Source organism: Struthio camelus, chromosome 1 (genome assembly GCF_040807025.1).
Source record: "Struthio camelus isolate bStrCam1 chromosome 1, bStrCam1.hap1, whole genome shotgun sequence".
NCBI lineage: Eukaryota > Metazoa > Chordata > Aves > Struthioniformes > Struthionidae > Struthio > Struthio camelus.
The window spans coordinates 112,883,154-112,905,474 of NC_090942.1; positions in this window are offsets into that span (position 1 = coordinate 112,883,154).

The following is a 22,321-nucleotide window of genomic DNA, read 5'->3' on the forward strand; positions in this document are numbered from 1 at the left end:
ATGTTTTTAAGACCATTTCTGGTGCTTGAGGCATCATCTTTTAGGGCTGATAATCCAGAGGAAATATAAAAGAAGGGGTAGAGGGTGACAGGGATTTTGTTGATGCCTTATTACCCTGCTAAGGTAGTAGCATGGCTTCATAGAGTGGCATGCTAATTTCTGGTTTCTGAAGTTAGCAGTTCTCTAACATATTGTTGTAGCCTACTGATTTTGAGTTTATTTGTTTTATTTGGCTCTGAGAAACAAAAGGAAAATCAGAAGTACTTCTGCAGCATGCAATTAAAAAAAATGCCATTCTGCCTCTCCCATCAAGTTGAAGGCCCCTCTGCAAAGGGAAGCTGTTCTCTTCTGTCAGAGAGAAGAACAGATGGTGAATAGCAGGTATGCGAGTTGTTCATACTACTCTTCTTTATTTCACCTTTCATTGTAATTATATTGCATGCTAGGCTTCAAGTGAAGCATTGAATTCAGATATTGGAATTTGCTGGAGCTGAATTTTGCAAAGCTTTAAATGTTAGTTCAATTTTGTGACGTTTCGAGTGTAGTTTCTATACATCTCAAAGTGTGCCAGGTGCTTAGAGGCACATCAGAAGAGGCAAAGGCCTTACTGCAGTTTATAATCACAAATGAAATTTTCAAACAAACAATGGAAAATAAGTAAACAAGCAGTGAAGTTTATCTGCATCTAGTTAATGCCTCAGTATATCTTTATTAGTAATTTCTAATATCAAGAGCACGGGAGGTAAGATTTATAGCTCTTTTCAAAGACGAGCCAATGAAAATTAGTTGGATGGGACTAATGGATCAGTTCCAAGCCTAGGGAAGGAAAAGACAGTAAGAGAAGGAGTCATGGAAAGTGGCTAATGAAGTGGTTTCTGCAGATGAAGTACGTTAGAAAGAGCTATAGAAGGAAACTAAGATGTGCGTGTCCATGAGGGCAAGAGGGAAAGAACTTAAATTTAATAAGAAGGTCAGTGAAGGAACTTGAAGAAGAATGGGATATGGTCCAAGTGAAAGGTAAGATAGAAGTGGGCTGAAGTAAAATACCAGGAGCCAAAAGAGAACATATCACTTGTCTGTGACTTAATAAGGACCTGCACATGTTTGTTGTAAATAGTGGAGAAAATATAATTATTGCATGAATTTTAAGACTGTGTGAGAGTGGAAAAGGAGGGGTGAGAAACAGCAAGCAAAAAGCTGATGATAAAGTTGCAAGCTTAAGAAGCATTAAGAAAAAGAGAGAACTTAGCAAGTGTTTGACATTCCCAGTTTGTTGGCCTGTTTTTCTATTTGTAGAGCAGTAGTCAGAAAATTTGACTGGTGAGGTAAATATGAGCGGTTAGCAAGTGAAGTGGAAAGGAAGAAGTTAAATTGCTGAGTTTACAAGGGGGTAGTCAAAGATGTGGAAGCATGTCATGGCATGGGCATGGAGGAAAACGGGAGACATACGGTGTTTCTGAGAGCTGGAGAACAGTTGGCTTACAGGAAAGGAGAGTGTCCAGGAAGGAAACAGAAGGCAGGAAGATGTTGGTGACTTTGCAGGTAACACTGTAAGCCACTTCTACAGACGAGAGGGAGCAGAAAGCAGATTTTATAGGGGGGAGAAAATTGGCTGAGTAGGGCCAGAAGAAGTGGGATTTGTTTTACATGTTTAAGACATATGGAGGCAAAGAAAAGAAGCATATGGAGTGGCACTTGAAAATGGGACTGGGGTCAAGAGAGATGGTAGGGGAAACAATAACATGTTTCAGAAGCAGAGAAGAGTGGCGGAAGATGTCTCATTGTTTCTTCGTGCTCCTCCATCTGTCAATATCCATCTGTTGTTTTTTTGTTTTACCCTCAAATGTCAACTCCAGTAACTGTTTAATGTAAAATGGATAATCATGTCTCCCTTTCTCACCCACTTGTGGAAGGATATGCGAAAAAAAAATCTTCCATGTAGCACGGAAAGGGCAGAGGAAACTCACTTATCCTCTGTAGCTACGAGCTTGATGATTTAAAGGAGGCTGTTCTGGGAAGCGGGAAAGGTCATATGTGCATCGCTAAACCTGAGAAGGGCCCTGAACTTGGGTTTCCTGAAGCCTGTCTAAGTGCTTAGCTACCAACTTGTTCTATAAAAGGCACTGATATCATCACCAAACCCTACAAGAAAGGTGTAACAGGAGTATGTACACCAGGGAAAATACTCCGGCCCTCCCTGCAGCCTGGTGCTTGGTGCCTGAGATGCCCAAGAGGTAAGGTGTTGAAGACACCTGCTCTTGGTAGCTCTCTGTGGTCTGCCTCCCCCTTGGTGCAGTGGTTGCTTTGGACCTAATTCTGAGGCATTAAAGCGCTTTGGTAGATGGACGCTGGTGAATGTGGTGGGGGAAACGTTATCGCTGCCAGCTGTCTACACTACCCCCTTGCTGTAGGTTACCTTTGGTGCTGCAGAGGTGTAAGCAGGTGCTGGCTTCGCAGTCCCCGCCGCTGGTGCATCCCCAGCGAGGTTTGCTGCAGCTGCTTCCCCAAGCCCTGCCTCTGCCCACGCTTCACTGGGGAACCAGAAGGTTAACAGCCGGGGCCGCTGCATCACTATTGACTGGCAGCTACCTACAAGGAGTATCCACCCCCGCAGTCATTTTCACTGCTGGCCGAGTGCAGCAAATACAGCCTGGCTGCTTCACCGAGCCCTGGGGAGCCAAGTTGGTTGCTCCCAGGTCATCGGGAATTGCCCTGTGCCTCTTGCGTTCCAGATTTTCAGCAACGAATCTGTAATTACGATTTTTGCTGTTAGGTTTGTGATATTAGAATTTGTCTTGCTCCAGCCAAGGCTCCTACTCTTAGTTCATGCATGAGCCTGTCATACTATACAATTACAGTGGAGTCAGGGCCTGATCTGTGCTATAATTATAGCTGAGTCAGTTAGAACAGACTTGTCTCCTGACCTGGTTCCAAAATAGCACTTTTTTTTTTTTTAAGCAAAAGGGATTTTAGGTGTATTCTTGAGCTGTGTTAATGCATTACACGGGTCTTGAATTTAAACTGGGTTAATTTCTGATAAAGCAGCTCTATTATTAGCAAAAGCAGGAAATGGTCCAAACTCACTGTTCATTAACATTCACTAAGTCGGCTTCAAGCACTCTCTTTGAATGTCAGATATTTCCCGCTTGCATTCCCTCCCCACTTTGTATGTTTGCTACTTCCTGGCATCCTTATCATATAATAATGAATCACCCTGGAGTTACAACGTTACATTTAGATACTGAGTGGGGCTAGTTTGGCCAGTCTTGGGTAATCGGGCCTCTTAACAGGAAAATACATTTAAATAGGTCAATGAATCTTACGAGTCTGTGCATCAGGAATTATCAGCACTGCAGAACTTGCAGTCTGGGGACAAATTCTCTTTCAAGCAAAAGTTCATTGACACCACTAGAGTAGCAAATAATTTCATTTACATTTAAACTATGATGTTTTACTTTCCTGGGTTTTGAGGGTCTTTTTAATTGGAATAAAATACTTTTTTCTTTTTTGACTTTTTTTCTTCATATACAAAAGTAATATATTTGAAAGTCATTGTGCAATCCTGTTAGAGCTGAAAGGGCGCTTATCTAATCTCCCATCTCCCAAACTGCCGATGTAGTTCTTAGTCCTTATTTTAGCCTCATGTCTTTTTGGTGATTGAAATACTATGAAATGTTGTATTACGAAGCTAATCGAGTTGAAAATGGAATGCTTTTCCTATCCTTTTAGATTTCTTGTAGATTGTGTCTGTTAAGGCAGTTTCTGGAAGCCCCAAAAGAGGCCAGAAACTTATAATATGGGAATTGCAACCCTAGATGTTAACAATCTGTATCTATAGCTGAAGTGCATAGCTAGGAGCGAAGGGAAGGGATGAGGCAACTTGGTGGGGCGGGGGGGGAGGGCATACAGAGGGAGGGAGAAGTGATGCCTGAGGACCTGTCTGCAGTAGGAGAGTCTGTCACTTTATTTGTGCTGGGATAGACACCTTGGCAAAACCCACTAATGGAAACGCATCCTATGCCAATGAGAGGAGACTTCCTGGCCGCACAGCTCTGCTGTCTCCCTCCGTGGTGTAGGCAGAGCTGACAAAAGCACCCTTCTGTTGCCATCACCGTGCCGATACCCTGGGTCTGTGAGTGTAGGTAGGGTGAATGATTTTTGTTTTCTCGTTCTTAGCTGAGGTATCTGTGCCAGCAGAATTTTGTAGTCTACGCATGCAATTGCCCTGGTGTTCAGAAGATAGATCTGTGGAAGCTATAAGGATATATTTTTGACTTCCAGCTCAATTCCTCAACTGCTTCTCCATGCTGCCATTATAGGAGAGTTCTTAAAATACTACAGTCTATTTTGGATTTCTAAGTACTTGATTATAGTCATGAGCATGCCAGTGTGATGTGGTGTACTTCCATCAGTTAAACTTTTTGCCCGGTCCGCTTCTTCCTGTATCTTTGTTTTTGGGCAAGAGTCCTGAAATTCCCAGTATTTGAAGGAGAAAGACTGACTTTGTTTGTTTGTTTGCAGTCCTTATTTTGCATTCATTTAAATACATCCCTTGCTAAAGAGATTCAGGATAAGCCTTCAGGATAAGTCTGCCTAACTTCTAGTCCTGGATTCAAATTCTAGTAGTTTACTTTTCTGCACTTGCACAAGTTATACAGAATTTGTGCAACTTCTATATAACTTGCACCTTACCTGAATAAATCATCTGCATGATGCTGTGTATATCTTTTTTTTTTTAAAAAAAGAGGGGGATTCTCTGGAGTAAGTCTTTACAAAAATGGGCAAGACTACTTTTATGGGTTCATCAGTATAAACAGATGACCTGTAATTTGTCTATGAATATAGGTATGCATGTATTCAAATGTTAATAACACACAAGATATCAGAATGTAAATTATTTTCCATGGTGCTATCTTTCATTCTTTAACGCATGTGAGTGTGTAAAATAGTAGCTTTCAAATTGTGCTCTGTTAACCACTCCTCAATGGCATGCGAAAACTCAAAAACTCAAACTCAGAAAGCAAGCCTGTTGTCATTAGGTTCAAATTTGTTATATGGTGGTTTGCCTCTCTACAGGGAAATGTTTAAAGGGTCCAAAACATAGAAAAGGCTGAAAACTGTCAGTTCAGAATGGTATTTCTGTTGAACCAAAAGCAGGGTCGTGGTCACTGATCCTGGAGAGACTCTTGCTGTCTATTGGCCCTTCATAATAGCCTTTGCTTATGAGATGCTAAACTTTCAAATAAGCATATTAATGCTCTCACCCCCGGGGCCCCTCACACCTAATACACCTGTGCACAGCTGCTGTGCTCTCCTTGAAGCCCTCTTAAAAACTCTCAGTGAAAACTGTCTATGGGTAGCCAGGGCTGTCTGGTCATCATCTGTGCTGTGGTGGTGTTTTCTTGTAGTCCCATCTCTGCCTGCCTGCCCAGGCCTCTCTTGTCCCTGCTATGTAATTGGATCGTGTTCTCGTGTACTTTCTGTTCTCTGCCTATATGACATTTTGCATGATGGGATCCTGTCCCATAACGGGGACTACAGTAAAGCAAAAAAGAAAAAAATCTCTTAATGGTGAGCAGGCTTGCTGAAGTCAATATGTAGAAGCAACACATGTGTTTGTCTTTATGGCATGCTTTGGCACGGCGTGGAGTGGCATGATGCCATGGGCTAGTGTGGGGAGCTGGTCATCTCCATAAGTGTGGTTGCTTCCGACCTTGGCTTTTGAGCTAGCATATTTCAATGCAACGCAGCCCAAAATCTAAGCTGGACAAAACCTTCCCCTCCTCAACTCTCCCGCCAACCTGTTTTAGTTCATGTGAGGCACGTCCCGTGACAACACTTTGGAAATACCTGGGGTTGCTGACAGTGTCATTCCTCCCCACCACCTAACTGGATTCATGCTGCAGTAATGTTTCTCAGCCACAGTAGCTAAGCTCACCTCGAGTACCTATTTAAATTATAGATCTAGAATAGTGCTGGCTTCCCTCCAAATCTCTGATCTTGTAGCTGTTTTTAATGATAAATTACATATGTTTAATAGCTCAGCTATTTTGTTTAGTTTCTTCAGAACTTTCGGATGAATAGGCTCCAGTCGCAATGATTTATTGCAATTTAATTTGTCAAGTTGTTTCAGCACTTTTTCTTACACCGTTCTGACAGCAGTTCACCTTCACAAACCAAAGATAGGTATTTCCCCCTTCTCCTCAGAGTGAAGACCCGTACAAAAACTATTTGGCAACCTCTGTGAGTTCTTTCTCCTCTTTGACCTCCTTTTCTCCTGCTTAGTTGATTAAATATAGGGGTTTTCCTATGAGTGTCCTATGCTCAAATCCTTTATCATCACAATTATACCATACAATCCTTTTCATAAGCTGGTTGATCGGTAATGGTAGATACCATTTTTGCTTGGATTCTTCAAGAATCTCTGTGCTCTATATTCCAAACTTTTCTTTTTATTTCCAGCCTACTTGTGACTCTTCTCTTTCCCTAACCCTTGTCTGTGTCTGTTTCAGCTGAAACAATCTTTCTTGATCATGGATGATCAGGTGCCCAGAATTCCAAGTGAAGTTTTATATTCCTTTCTTTTCTACCTGTTTAGTCTTTCATGAGGCTTTCACTCTCTTTCATGGTTTTGTTATATTAGCACTTGGTATTTATGCAGAAAAAATAACTGTATCTAAGTCTGTTGGGTGCTCAACTGGTTTCCACTTGAAAGTTCCCAATTTATAAGAGTTTTGCTATTTGTCCCTAAGCATGTGACCTTGTATTTGCTGTAATCAAATTTAATCTAATTTATGTCACTCCCGATGCCATTTGTTTCTTCCCATGTGATATCCTAATGGTCCTGTATGTTAACTTTATGTTATCAGCAAATTTTGTGCTTTCCTATCTTCTGTACTGAGATCCTTAAAGATTGGTAAGTTTCAAAACCTTTCCTTGCATCATTCTCCGTAGCAGCCTCTCTGCAGACTTGTACTTTCTGTTACCACATTCGTTAGCAAGGTCCTTCCTACATATACAATCTTCATACTAACACAGGCTTTATTCGGATTAACTTCTCGTGTGGCAACATGTGAAATTATTTGTTAAAATCTAGTGGATGAGATCTTCCGTATATTCCTTGTCTAAAGTATCGAGTTAATTTATCAAAGAAAGATGGCAGGTCTGCTTTGCATGACCTGCATTTGGGACATCAATTTGTATCTCCTATTCGTAATTATTCTTACATTGCTCTGCTACCTTTCAAAACACTCTTAGAAATTATTGAGGTAATACTAATGCATCTAATTCTACAGTACCATCAGTAACTTGTAGATTTATTTTTTAAAAGGCTTACTTGATGGGTTACTTCATGTGCTTAATTTTTATTTATTTATTTTTTAGCTATATGTGGTTTTTAGAAAGATTCGGTCTCTGCAGAGCTGTCCTGGCTGAAGGAATGGCCTGAGATCTTAGTCTTGCTTTGTGAGGGACAAATGCACACCATGTTATTTTAACCTGTAGTTGTTTTTCCCCCCATTTTCTAATTTTTTTCTCTTTTATGGGTCTGGGTCACAGCAAAGCCAGCGTGTCAGTAATTAAGTTTTCTTAAATGTTCTCCAGGGTTAGTTCCCCTGGCTCTTAGTTCCTAAATTTCCCCAGAAGAAAAAATCCCAAGTTTAAAAACCCCTAGGTGTATTTCCCTTTTTCAGCACCCTTTTCCCTAGAAGTGCATCAGGCTTGCAGACTGCTGTCATTGGGAATTTGGGGCTCTGCAGGAGAAATTGCTCTGAGCTCCTAAGTAAACAAAAGACACTCCTAATGCCCTGCAGGGCAGGCAGACCTTTAATTATAAAATTGAAGGGATGAATCAGTTGGGTGTCACTTGACTGAGGAACTTTCTGGGTGACTAAATCTATGTCAATGAGATGACAACAGGTGATAGGTGTGAGATGCCCTGGTGGCTGGGAGACCTTTCTTAAAAGACTAGATGAGTGACTTTGATCAGCTAAACGGGTCACTGAATGAAGGGTGATGGACTGAAGGGGAAATAAGTGAGGGACAGTCTGCAGACCTTTTCCTAAGAATGGGATACACACTGTGACAATTAAATCACTAGTGCCTTGAAGTGTGATGCTTCTGAAGCTTCACTTCCTGTGTAAGTTGTTTCCTTTTATATGGATTTTGTTGAATCGCTTCAAAATTTTTTTTCTTAGGAAGTTCTCTGTGCTTTTCTTAAAGATTGTGTTCCTTGCAAACATTTTGGAAATAAGTTTTAAAATCCTATTGCGCATTCAAATATTATATTTTTTGTTCACTAAGACCACAGTTCAGGTAATAGAAATTGGGAGTTCTGAGGAGAAATGCAAAAAAATTAATTCTTTGATTTAAAGACTGTTTATTAAAACAGTACAGAAAATGCTATAAATTGCATTAATCTTGAAGACTGTGTGGTACAAATAACTCTTCGGGGTGAAAGTACTTTGTAAAATCATTCCCTCCTTCCCTGAAATGATCATGGTCACAATGCAAATGCTGGTCTTAGGTCTAGAAAGTGACCGTTCTTTTAAACCAAGTATCACTCACTGTTTACCTCACCTGTATGATGTGGTACTGGAAGTATGTTTTAATTTTCACACATGCTCCATGCGGGAATCATTGAGGGATCTGGGCAGGAGGTCCTCATCCTTTTCCTCACCCTTCTTCCCCCCCCCCCCCCCCGGCCCCCTTTTTTTTCCTCCTTCTGTTCTCTCTGCTTGTGACACCTCAGAGCAGCCTGTCCATATCCAGACTTCTTTGTTCCCATCCCATGCTATGGCCCTTTGGAGGATGTATATCCTACCCTGGCCTGAGACATGTTTTTTTCCTACTGCTGTGCAGGCTTCTGAGTTGAAGGTGCGATAAGTGAACAACAGAGGAGGACAAACACTTTGTTCATCTACCCGTGATGGGTAGGTGTGCCATGATATAGCAGGCATATACCACAAAGCAGCGTATTCCTGGTCACTCTGCCCTGCCGTAACCTCTGCTTGCTCCCTCACTGTGTCAGGCATTGGAATATAGCTGGTCAGAAAATCCAAATATCTGGTGATCAGCCCCTGATCGCTGTGGGAAGGCATAACACAACCCCAGCTCGCAGAAGTGCTGGAGGCTGCAGCCTCGACTCACTTGTACAAGTCCTGTTGAAAGCCCAGGACAGGGCAGAACATGTGCTCCAGAGGAGCCCGGAGGGTGCTGCCCCCTCCCTCGTCTCCTTGAAGCATGCCAGGAAGGGGAGAGGCAGAGCCTGGCCTGGACTTTGCAATGCGGGAGCCAGTTTCCTGCCTCCTATCAGTATGTGGTTTTGTTTCTTGTATTAAAATAAGCTCTAACCTCCAAAACAGGGGACAGTTTACTTCAGAAGGGAAAGAGTTTCTCCTCCTTGGATCCAAGCAGAATTTGGAAAAGGAAAATGTCTTTGTTGCATAAGGTATTATCTCCCCTGGGGTGTTTGGATTTTATAACTAGGAAAAAGAGACAAAAGAGAAGAGCCACCATCAAAACCAGAGATGGTCTTGGCTGTCCATACTATTACATAAACCTTTCCATGACAAACTTTCTCACACCCTTACCAGACAGTGTTTATATTTTGTCCTTGGAAAAAAAATCTTGTGTCATGAAATAGGAAATAGTTTAACACTTTATCAGTGCTATCATAATGAATTAATTTGGTATTCATGGGAATACTACATGCACTTTCGTAGGTGTTGTACTACCGTTTCACTTTCACTAATGGGCACTTATGTCATACTGATTTTTCCCCAAAGCCACATAATGATCTATAATATTCCTGAATAATTGCTCTTTAAGTGGAAGTTAACAGGGTTGACTACTCCCAGAAATATGTCAAAATATTTTTACTATTTTAAGTGGGAGTTCAAATATTAACAGAGCCTGCTAACACATTTAGATATGCTGAAAAGTTTCACAAAAAGTTCTAAATTACTTTTCTCTTTTTTAGAAGGTTAAAAATTACTCATGGTTCTGCTGAAGAATTTTTGTAGCCATCTGCAGAATAGCAAAATTGCTAATTTGTGTTAAAGAGGAAATCAAATATAAGCTCATGTGATACAAAAATGTATTTATTTAATAGTAGCTAACACTTCACAATCTCATTCATGCCATTGCTTGAAAATAAATCTTGCATGTATTGCATGTATTTTAGAAACAAAATGGCATATATATTTTGAAGTTTAAAAAAAAATTAAAAAATCGGTCTCCTTCCTGAATGCATAAACTTTGCTGAATTTCTTGATAACAGGCATGCGAGAGAGCCTCATTTCTACATGCCTTTCTTACTTCAAGGCTAGAATTAATGCATCATGCCAGGAGGTCTCTTTGGCCCCAGATGACTCCAGTGTTGTCAGCGAAGCGTGCTGGGACGGAGCGGCGTGGGACAGTGCAGAGCAGCCCGGCTTCCCGGGGAGCTGGGCTGGGCCCTGATGTGGGGCAGCCTCGAGAGGGCCGGCTCACACCCTCATCCCTTTCTGGAGCCTGCAGCGGCAGCCTGATTTTGATCTTGGGTCCCCACCTGAAAGGCTGGTTGCGCAAACATCTAGCTGCGGCAGCACTGCCGGGCACCTCTTAAACTTTTAAGTCCTGCTTGTTGCACCTTTGGCTTGGTTGTGTGTTAAAATACGCCTAGCTGGTATGCACAGGGTGGGCACAAGGTGGGACACATATCTGGGCACTCGCTTTAGTGTGAGCCTCCTGATTTCGGGTGCAGAGAAACCCAGGAAGCAGAGGTGAGAAGGGGGATGGAAATGAGCAGGAGCTCATGAGCAGGAGCGAGGAATAGCCAGGGCAGCGCGGGTTTAGCGCTGCTGGAGCTCCAGGCCTGAGTGAGCCCCAGCTTTCGGATCAGACCTGCAATGCAAAGGAGCCAAGAGACAGCCCAGCTGTGCTCACGATAGCCAAAGAGGGTGGTCCAGGGATAGCATGAGGATCGCAATAGAGTAGGACGTCTGTGTCCTCAGGAGGATATTGTGGTTCCAGAAGAAACCACTTTAATTAAAGGATTTACCTGCAGTCTCAAAAGTCATTGTGTGTTGAAGAATAAGTGCTGTAACTCTGGAGACCAACCTAGCTGTTAAGCACAAAAAAAAGCTGTATAATCTCAAGCCTAAGTGCAAATCTCGATGCAAACCAGACTTGTGATGTTCCCATAGCAGAATGCATGGCAGTACTTAAGAAACACCTGATTTTTATCTAATTAAGGATTATATGAAATGAGGGCACAAGCCTTGCTCACGCACTGATGAAGTGAGCACGGTAGCACTGCCGGGCTGGGGGGACGTGCCTGCTGAGGCCAGCCAAACAACAGCTTGCACCACGAGAGGCGAGGAGCCCGCCGGGCCAGCAGGCGGGTAGTCCGGTGGGGGTGCTGAGAAGCGCTGCATGTTGCTAAGCTTCCTTGCAGGTGGAGGAAGTGGAACAGACAGTGTCATCAGAAACCCTGCTTTATCCCACAAGGGGCTCAGCATGATCAAAGGGAAGCGCTGCGGGCGGCTGCCAGTTTTTTCGGGGGCTGCTTTGTCTTTACTTCTGCATTGTATTAAGGGTGGGTTTGAGCAAGCAGCCGCTCTCCTCTCCTGCGAGGTCTTTCAAGATATAAAACGCACCCTCCCTGCTGCATCCCAGCAGTTAAAAAAGCATGCATGCCAACCACCCCACTTGATAAATTCACATCGCCTTCTCCCTCTCCTGGAGCCTGCTCAACCTCCAAAGAAGTTGTCGGTTCAGAAGACTGATTAACTCCTTCCTGCCCACTGCTGCATTTTGGTGGAATCTCCAAATCTGAGCAATCATCAGTTAGCTGTGAAAACTATTTGCCGATGCAAACAGTTTCCCCACCCCCCCCAGCTCTAATTAAAAGCCAATGCTGGTAGTTCCAGAAATAATTCATAGGATGGCACACGATAACATGCACACCTTGAAAAACTGGCAAGTTAGCAATGAGTCAGGATCTGTGGGGGATTTTGAATTTGGCAGGGTCTCATGTGGGTGCCCCACTCTTCCACCAGAGGCGGTGGGGAGGGGTGGGCTGGGCCTGCCATTGTTCCTGCTGTGCAAATTACACCTGGCAAATTTAAGTGACATAAGTGGCAAATGGAATTAACGTGCTGGGTTATGAACTGCAGTGGTTGAGGTGCAGATGTGGTGCCTCTTCTGCTGAATGACAGTGATGGTGGCAGTATCTGCGGGGACAGGGACAGGCTGCTACAGCTGACATGGACTGCAAGCCCCAGCCTTTTTTGCATCGCTTGGTGAAATAAAACAATACTTAACAAAATGGCCATTTTGCAGTATCTTTATAGCATGTCCTTGAGTGACGGTCTTCCTGGAAGGGAGTTCTTGTTTGGGGAAAAAATAGAGCCAAATATACCATGCTGTTAAACTGAACAAGTGAAACTGAACTCGCAGCAGCTCAGGAATCAGTTCTTGCATTTCTAGCACTTCAAAGGCTTTTAAAAACGTTTTAGACTGCATCTAGGCTGGTAAATTCTGTGCATTTACATACTGCTTGCACCTCTAAAGCAAAGTATCACTGAGTCCCACTGCACTTCCCTGGATCTGCAATGTAAATACAAGCTGAGTTTTGTCTGTGTTGACTTAGTATATGAATCACTGCTGTATTTAAGTAGCTTTTTAAAACTTTAATTTCCACCCGTTTACCCTCGGCACTACAGAAGTGCACTTCTAAGACTGGGAAAACAAGTTTTTAACTGTGAACTGGAGCCTTATTCTTCTTATGCTTTGGAGGAATCTTCAGTCCTCTGAACAGCACCGTTTACCTTAGCAAAGCTGTTTTGGCGAGGAGCTATTCTTTTCCCATCTTGTGTTTTGTTGTTGTAACTAGACTACTGATCCTCCGCTGCTATGGCTAAGCTGAGGGGCCTGGGAGCAATTCTCAGCACGAGAGTCTGGTTGTACGTTGAAATTAGATTTGGGAACTTGCTGCTTGGTTTCCCGGAGAAGGAAATGCAGTTGCATAGCCTGCAAGGGAGCTGTTGTCCGACCGTGCCAGGCTCCCGGTCTGGGCAACTGGAGGGCAGGAGCCCTCGGTGGAAATCGGATGGTACCTGTCCCGGTGCTTCATTTCCCGCAGCTTGTTTTTATCATGAGCCCCGCAGAAAAGGGCCTTAACTCAAAACGTTCAGGCAGTGCCATGCAGGTCTGTATATCCCCAATATGTACCCGTGTAAACACTTGAGTTTAAGCTGGAGGCATTACTGTTGTGTAATCAGAGCACTTAAACCCAAAACAGCCTAAAACACATTGCAAATTCCAATTCTCCACCTAACCAGTGCATTTATTTCAATAATTCAAAACCACATATTTCACCACTGCTATTTTAAATGACTCCCCCTCATACCACTCTTTTATCAGTCAATTCTAAACATAGGAAAAAACACATTAGATTTTATAAAGAGAGTACTAGGCAAATTTAAATGCAAGCCTAAGTAAAGACATGTAATTTCTATTTTAAATGAATAATAATGTTATACATTTTCCTATTAAGCCACATTTGCAAAGTTAGCCTGAAGAAATAGTAATAAGTGTCTCACCAGAGCAAGTGAGTGCTCAGTTGACAAAATAGACAAATGTAGTATTTCCCATTTAACAGCATCCATAAAAGAAATGATCAAATTCTCTGCCACTATAAATCAATAGTTTTATTAATGGAAATGTTCCAATTCACACCAGTGGCATTTCTGGGACCACATGTATGGATAATAAGATATAAGGTAAAGAGAAATACATGAAGTATCTCAACAGTCAGAACTAACATTGGGGTGGAAAAGCATAGCTGTGCTTGCTTGTAGTTTTTTTCAAGTCAGTAGCTGAGAAATACTTACGTGAGTTTGGAAAGAAGCACAGATGTCAGTGCGAGCTCCAAAACCTAGGTTTTATGCTCTCTGATCCAATCCTTGGCACTTGTGGAAAAAAAAAACCCAAAAGGTTGCTTTACTTTGCCTTCACATTAAGTGTGGAAAACATACCCCAGTCACAAGCCTTTTCCTGAGCCATCCCTCTGTGCTCACAGATGTCCAGCCAGCACCTGAGAACCTCCAATGATGAGGGTGTTCAGAACTGATGGCTTCTTTGACGTTTAGGGTAGAAGAACCTCTCCAAGGACCTGGGACACAACAGGTCCAAGGAGCTGGGGCTAGTGACTGTAATGGAAAATTGCTTCAGTTTTGCATAAACTGGCTATTTTTGCATGTGCCGTGCAAGTGAGAACTAGATTAGGAGGCCTAGGGGGTTGAGGGGAACACAAACTGAAAGCATTAAGCTAACCGTAGAGGTAACGTTCCTTAAGGGCAAGGATGAGCTAATGGTTGTATGTTCCTTCATCCCTTCATCCCTTCATTAAAACAGTACAACAGTAAAATGGTCAAACCAGTAGCTGCTTCCAAGCTAGGTCTGCTACGTTGTTCATTTCTGTGAATTGTATAAATATAAGAATTGCTTAACAGGAGGCTTGCACAATCTTTAGGTATGCTCACAGGAAGAGAATTCAATGCCAGCGGTCCCCAAAGGCTGTCGAACTATTTACAAGTTTGCTATTTATAAGGACTGGTCTGAGAGTCCTAGAAGCCCTAAGTTCTTAAGCAGGCGATTCAATTTCTACATGACGTAGAAGGGGTGCTCTTTCTGTATCAGTAACTAGACACCGTTGCAGTTGTCTGAAATTACATATTTTGTTATCTAGATCCTAGTGGTTTCAGGCTTACCCTTTAACTGCTCCATATAACCTGAAGAATGAAGAGAGCAACTGTTCTATGCAAGTTCTACACAGTTTTCAGGAATAACAAGAGTTAATCAGATGTATAATGATTAATACAGAATATTAATTGGCTGACCTTTGGAGTGTAGTCTGCTATAAAATAGCCGTTTGGAGGATTCATTGCATTGCCACAGAGCTCTATCTGAAGAAAAAAAATTCAAAGGAAATTGAAAAGCTAGGGCATGCTGGTTTCTGCCGAGCAGACAGAGCACACTGCTTGCTCTCATATTAGGCCACTGAAGCACGCAAGTCAAGTGGAAAATGAAGAAAAAAGAATTCTGACCAAATTTGAAACATCACAAATTCAAAAGAACTGATGTATTGAATTCAGATAAGCCTCCAATGAAGAGAGAGACCATCTGTTTCTTCCTCAGTAAAGTTATCTATGAATATGTACATGTTGTACCTTTTGTTCTTTTTGGTAAGTGGATGATGCAGCCTGGAAAGGCATCTCTCATTCTAGGAAGCACATCTTTAAAAGTCATTTCATCTAAATGTAGTACCTGAATGACTGTGTTCAGTGCTCTGGATTTAAGGAAGCGGTGGAGAGAATCCATTTTCTAGAACCACTGCGTTCTTACCATTCTTGTAGAACGAACACAAATAACTCCCCTCTCCCCCATAATTCTGCCCTCCAAAAAACCCCTCAAACAGGCATCAGGACTTGCAGATGATTTAATCTACCTGTTAGAAGTGTCAGGAAGGGATACGGCCCTAAACTCCTTGTGCAATGCCTTGTGTTTCTTCCAAGACAACCACTTGGAATGTGTTAAAACAAAGGGGAGGCGGTGAATAGTAAGTTGAATGTGATACAAATGCTGGCAAAAATCAAGGAAAGCAAGGTGGGAGCAGTATCGCTCAAGCTGTCAAATCCGGGAGTGAGCCTCATGAACAGGCTGAGTTACGGCAAATTCCCTCTATGAGGGAATTGCAGGAACTGAGCCTTGCACTCAAACATTTATAAGGGTGTCCTGGGATAAATAAAGGCACAGCTTCTGTACACTCTGCAGTGAAAACAAACACCATTGAACCAAATTGGTTATAAGGCTTTATCAAGCATGGGCACAGCTGATGTTAATTACAAGATTTGTATCTTGATTTTCTACCTTGAAAGATACTGTCAGAGTCCTCTTGGTTGGCAAAGAGTTAAATGAAAGGCCCTGGCTCCAGCGCCTGCATAATGCAGAGCTGATATTATTGCAGTATCGGCGTTGACATACAGAGCGCTTTGTGAAATCAGGGTCTTTGTCAGAAAATACCACACAATAGTAAAACCTCTTTGATTCCTAGGCAAACCTCTGGCCATGTGGGCTACGCATTATTAAAGCAGCGGTTGTACTTCGTCAGATAAAAGACATTCAGCTTATTTTCAGCTCATACCTCATGCGTTCAGATACAGCTATGTGTCGTGGTGAGCTCTGTTTAGAAGCTTGGTCTGGATTATAAAGGCATTTAGGAAATCATGCGCTTATCAGAAGTTTGGATCAGACTTGCTGTCTAGAGCTGTACTCAATAATCGGACTCTTGAACCGTGTAATGGGTTAGCAAAAGAGCAGGGGAGATGCAGGGAGACAATGATTTAGCAGAATTTCTCTCAGCATTCTAGAATGCTAGTATGCCTCAAAATAAGGGATACATTATTAATTAGTTAATGTTTGCAAAGCATTTTGACTCTGGAAAGTGCCAAGCGTTCTTCTTCGTTAATTTTCAGTAAATATATGACTAAGCACTATATGTAATAAGGAGACAAGATGTGGTAAGTAGACAAAAGACTTGAAAATACACAAAACACTTGAAAAATAGACATGCCATTGACAGAAGGAAAAAAAAGGCATTCCGGCTAGTGGAGTAAATATTGTGATGATGCGGCTAGGTATCTATTAACTCAGCATGAACGTAGGGCCATGCCCGATGGCACTGACGATCAGTTGAGACAGCCAGTGTCCTACGAGACCTGTAAAGCTGACCTCTATCACCTTTTCTCTTCCAGCTCTAAATTTGGCACAGCCTGTATTCAGCAGACCTTCTCTTACCTTCTGGAGCTGCTGAACTCCTGCTTTGAGAGTCACATGTGCTCCTGCAGCTTTAATAAGGTCTGGAAAGCCACTTCTAGATGTGGTCACAACCCCTGACTAGCTGTGGGGAGGTGCACTGACACGGGGGCACAGCAGCACAAGCTGCTGCACGCTCTTCCCCTCCCTGTTCGTTCTCACATCCCCATCTGTTCCTTTCCAGTCTCTCAAGTGGGAAATAAACTGAGTTAGAGTCAAACTGTCAAACTCATAATATTCGAGTGGGTTGAAAGTCACACCAGCAGAATTCATGCAATCCATATTTCATTCAGTGCAATAAATATGCAGTCTTGCACAGATCTTAGAAATCAATTATGTTTTTAGGAAGGCTTGGAGAAACAGTAGGGGCACTTCAGTAAAATGATTTCTTGCCTTCTTTACCAGGGAAATAACTAAAATATTATCATTGCAAGATCTCACTTCCTGAAAACAAGATCTTAAGTGTCCAAACCGTCTGCTCCTGCCCTTAAGTCAAAGTCACAGTGCCCCGTTTACAGCATCATACTTGAAAGTTTATGACGTTACAAATACAGGATTGTCAGTTTTGTTGATAGCTGGCCAATAGGATCAAATGAATTAAGCAACAAGCCGTGTCCTTGAAATCTTTGGCTGTAAAAACAAAGACCAAGTGGAATCCTCTCTAACTGAAAGGAGCTAGCATTGCCATCACAGGTGGTTAGAATATCGGAAATTTGTTACAAGCTCTGTAAAAACAGCGAATCTAAATGCACTTCTTTTTTTCAAACACCTTCTGTCCTTATGTGTCAACTGTTCTGCACATGCAATCATGTACATGCATGATAGTTTTTGATCTAGCCTACAGGGCCAAATGATAACTCAACTTCTAGGGCCAGATATTCAGCTGATGCAAACTGGCTTTGCATTAATGCAGTCAGGGGAGCTGTGCTAAATGTCTACCAGCTAAGGATATGGCCCACACACTCTACCTCACATGCAAATTAAGTGCTGCAGGATTTTCTGTGGCTGCAGGTGTTATTATATGTGGAAATACTGAAAACATGTATTGAGCCCATTGTGTAGGGTGTGGCCCTATGAGCTATCAGTGGAAGACAGCATGGTATGTTGTATTACATACAAAAAGACTAGTTTGAGGCCCTCCAAGAACGTACAGCCAGTTCCTCAGCTGCAAGAAATCAGCAAAGCCTTGTTGATTGTCACTGTTACAAGATCTAGACATTGTTCTGGGCCCTGAAGGTCTAAGTGACGCTTTCCAAGCAAAATTATGCCCCTGGAGCTGGCCCCACTTGCAACAGCCTTTTAATAAAGTACAGAGTTCTGCATTATTGTCAGCAGACAATTTGGAAAAACATAACGTGCAGCAACTTGAGGGTATTGTACAGATGCTCGAATCTGCCTGAACAGCATCAGCTGCAGAACGGGGCACACTGTACAATAACAATAGTGCAAACCCAGCGTTGGCCAAGTGTGGAGCCCAGTTTCAGCAACAGACCTTGAAAGTTTAGAAGCTGAGGAGTTAGAGGTTTACAACAGGATTTTTAGCAATGATGCTGGATCGTTCATTGTCTGAACATGTTTTTAAGCCATCCTTTTGCCACTATCTACATATTTTCCTTTAAAGAGCTATATTTGAATATTATCTGGAATTATTATCCTAATCCTATAGGTCAAGAGCAAAAGTTATAGGGATGAAAGTGATTTTGTTTATCCTTCTAGAATGAATTAATCCACTTCATTATTACTATTTTAAGGGGCACAATTATTAGTTTTATAAAATAAAAAAATCTTTTCAGAATAGATTTAATTGCTCAAATAACTTCATAGGAAAAGGCAACAACAGCCTTTAATTGTGTTCCCTACTTTAAGGGAAAGAAAGTATGCTGTGTTTTAGAAAGGAGCTTTAATCAATTCTTTTCTTTTTTTTTTGAAATCTACAAATAAAATTTTATTTTGATCAGAAAAAATACTTGTTCAAACAAAAATTTAATGAGACAAAAGCCTTTGGCCATTTCTAGTGCAAACAGGTTTCCTTTTATGGAAAAATGCAAACTGATGCTAAATGATAGGTCACTGGTCCTTTTGTCATTCTTGAAGGTTTCTTTGATGGCTTCAATGTAAAGTCAAGCTACAATCCTAGAGCTACTGATCACAGGAGAATAGAATTTTGTTTATAAGCTTAACTTTGGCTCCAGTAAAATTTAATTACTATTCACTTACCCCCCCGTAAAAGAGAGAGAGAGAGACAGAAAAAAGAAAGGTGACTCAGAGATATTTTTCTTCTCTGTCAGCCTAATATAGCCATTGTTAGTGGGTAGGCACTGCGCGGGGCTTACATTGTTCAGGAATGACAGTAGCAGGGCCATATGTGGCAGCATATTTTTTAAACAGAAGGGATAATATTTTGAAAAGTGACACAAGAACCTAGTCCTCTTTGCAAAACTGTCATATGTTCTTAGGTTGCTTCTTGAAATTCAATTCCGATTCACTTTTGAAATTAAGGCTATGAGTTCCTAAACTACTGGGGAACTTTTAAATATTTGACCTCAGTCCTCCTCCCTTTGCATGTTCCTCTGTTTCCTGCAAAGTTGAATTCACACAGGCCTCTTGTGGCAAACACAAGCTTTAAATCTTTTTTTAAAAAATGTTGCATTTGAATGATGTGTTTAGCAACCAATAGACAATTCTGCAAAGCCCCTAATGTCTCGCCTAGTGTCATTGTCTCTATGATCTGCATGCATGGCAGATGTGTTGAATGCATCAACATTTACAATGTTAGTCTCCCGTGGCCATGGGAGGTGGAGTGCAGGATGGGCTGTCTCCAGAGCTGGGGCTGACTTTGTTCTGTCTGTACAATATCTAGCACAGTGGGGGTCCTGAGCTGTGACTGGGCTTCAAGATGCTGCAAAATGGTACAGCATTAAAATAACATTAGTGTTTCACACACATGCTACTGGGAAGCAGCTATTGCAAGAGCAGGGGAAAAAAAGACTAGGAAGGCGGTAAGAGAAGTAATGGAAGGTTCTTTTTCTCCATTACAAGGCACCTAGAGAATATCTGTGTGTGTTTGCCTTGGTTATTTATTTTGTATTATGATATCTGACATATCAGAATGCACGAAAGGCATTTGCAAGCCTAAGATGAAAAGTAAAATGGTGCTTGAAAATGATTCTTTGTGAAGGCTTATTTTGATTTTGTTACACAAGAGACTAGTCAAGCAGACAAGCTTATTTTGACTTTGTAACAAAATTTAGTGACTGGGGACAAACAATTGTATGCTATTATCGTTCCTGCTGCCAAAATTCATTAGGTTCAGGAACATCAAGCAAATCATGTGCTAAAAGAGAAGGTTACCTATACTATTGCTGGAGAAATGATCATATAGTCAGCATAGTATCCATATATGTCCAAGAGACTACTTGGCCTATTCAAAAGGAAAATATCTCAAACTGCAGTCTTTCTACAACACATGATAGGCAGTTTCTTTCTGTGGCTGCACATTTATCTCTGCAGTGAAAGACTGTGCTGTCTGTCGTGAGTCTTGTATCCTTCTTAGCTCTTTTGGGTCTGTACTTCATCAAAAAGTAAATGCATTCAGTAATATGCTGATGATTGTTTGCCAGCCTGAGCAAAGCAGGAGGCTGTCTGTGAATGGTACTTAGAGCTAAAGGTGCCCTCTTAATGTGAGCTAAACTAATTTTTTCTTTTGAGATCTCAGCTGTGGAGAAAGTCAGCTAGTTGGGAAAGTCAGTCTGGCCTCAGCCACATAACCTATTTTAGAAATGTAGGCCCAGATCCCTGGGATATGTCTGAATTCTGAAATGAATTTGAGTAAAAAACTCAAAGTTCAACTACTTTGCCTTCTCCTGTTCTCCAAAGTAGCCAGGGACTGGTTTGGCTAATGAAGATTGAAAATCTCAGATAGCTCTAAACTATATTGATTTCTCCTGACAGAGATTCTTTCAGATGTTAAGTTGCAGCAGTTTTCCAACATCTTTGGATTAGAGAGGTATAAAGGGACGGAGGCATAATTTGGATCCCAGAATATGTCACAGATTTAAAACCATGGAGAGCAGGAGCGCATGCATTTGTGGTGTATGTGACTGCAGGGAAGTTAGCTGACTTGCTGAGCTGGAATCCACTGGAGAGAGGTGTTTGAAAGTCCCCTGAACTTTTTTATCTATGTAGAGTGAATATACAAAAGTAATCAGTTAAAAGAAGCTCTGTTTGTATGGGGTTAAAGAAGATAAAAAGAGAAGGGTGATCTAGCCCTTGGTTAGTGGCTCTGCAGAGAAGATGAAGAGTTAGGTATGTCACCTCCTGCAAGTCCACAGAGGAATCTAAAAGGTGTGCGCAAACCATGGTTCAGGCTCCTTAAGAAACAGAGATGAGGTACGGATCCACCAGATCCTACAGTGATGTGCCGAAACCCCGGCTTGCCAGCAAGAACAACAATCCCTGCTGAGCAAGTGATTGGCTGACAACAGCAGGTTGTGTTGAAGATGGTGGTGGACCGAGGGGTTATATCTATGGAGCAAATGGAGACACTAGTCAAGCTGGCACTGCACAAGGCAGTGTCTAACACTGAACCCTACTGAAGATGACCTGTATCCAGGCAGCTGTGTGAGGGTCAAATGGGCACACAGAAAAGGAGCCAGCAACTGGGGTAAATAGAGAGATGGCAGAGGGTACAGCTATCCATGAGTTGGTCTCTGAAGCCAGAAACCTAATCAGGAATAAAAATGAAGAAACTGGAGATCACCTCCTAGGTCATGAGATGTTGGACAAAAAGTTGATTTGTCCTGACACTGCAAAATCATCATCTCCTCAGCAGTGTCATGACAGGACTGCATTTATTCCTTCAGACAGTCTTCAGTTTTGTTTTATGTTTATACATATATGTATATATATACAGACACATGCACAAATATATATATTTGTATTTAAGTTTGAATTGCACCTAGGCAGAAGAGACATTAAAATAAAAAAGTACTTGCAGACTCTAACCAGTAGTCTCACAGCCTCAGAGAATACACAAGACATCAGACTTCGTGAGTTACTTCTAGGAATACACCCAAGCCATGTGACTGATACTTCATACTTGGGGCAAGAGGTGACATACTTAGGGCTAAGAGTAGTTTTCAAAAACTAGTATAACAATTACATACCAAGTTTCATCACTCTGTAGACTACAAACAATCCGTACTTGCCAGCAACCAAGATTGTGGAGCACCTATTAGCAAACATTGACTATATCATGATGACCATCGCAAGTGGATGCTTATTTAAGGGACATTTTCAGGGAGTGGCTTGCTCTTAGGAAGAGAGTCTATAAGTGAAAATGCACTTTGCAAGATTTTTAAATCTTGCTGGCTTGCCTTTTGCCATTTTACAGCAAAGGAAATGTTAACGTGTAATAGAATTAGCATTTAGGAAAAGCCTAGAATACTGTTCTTTATAATAT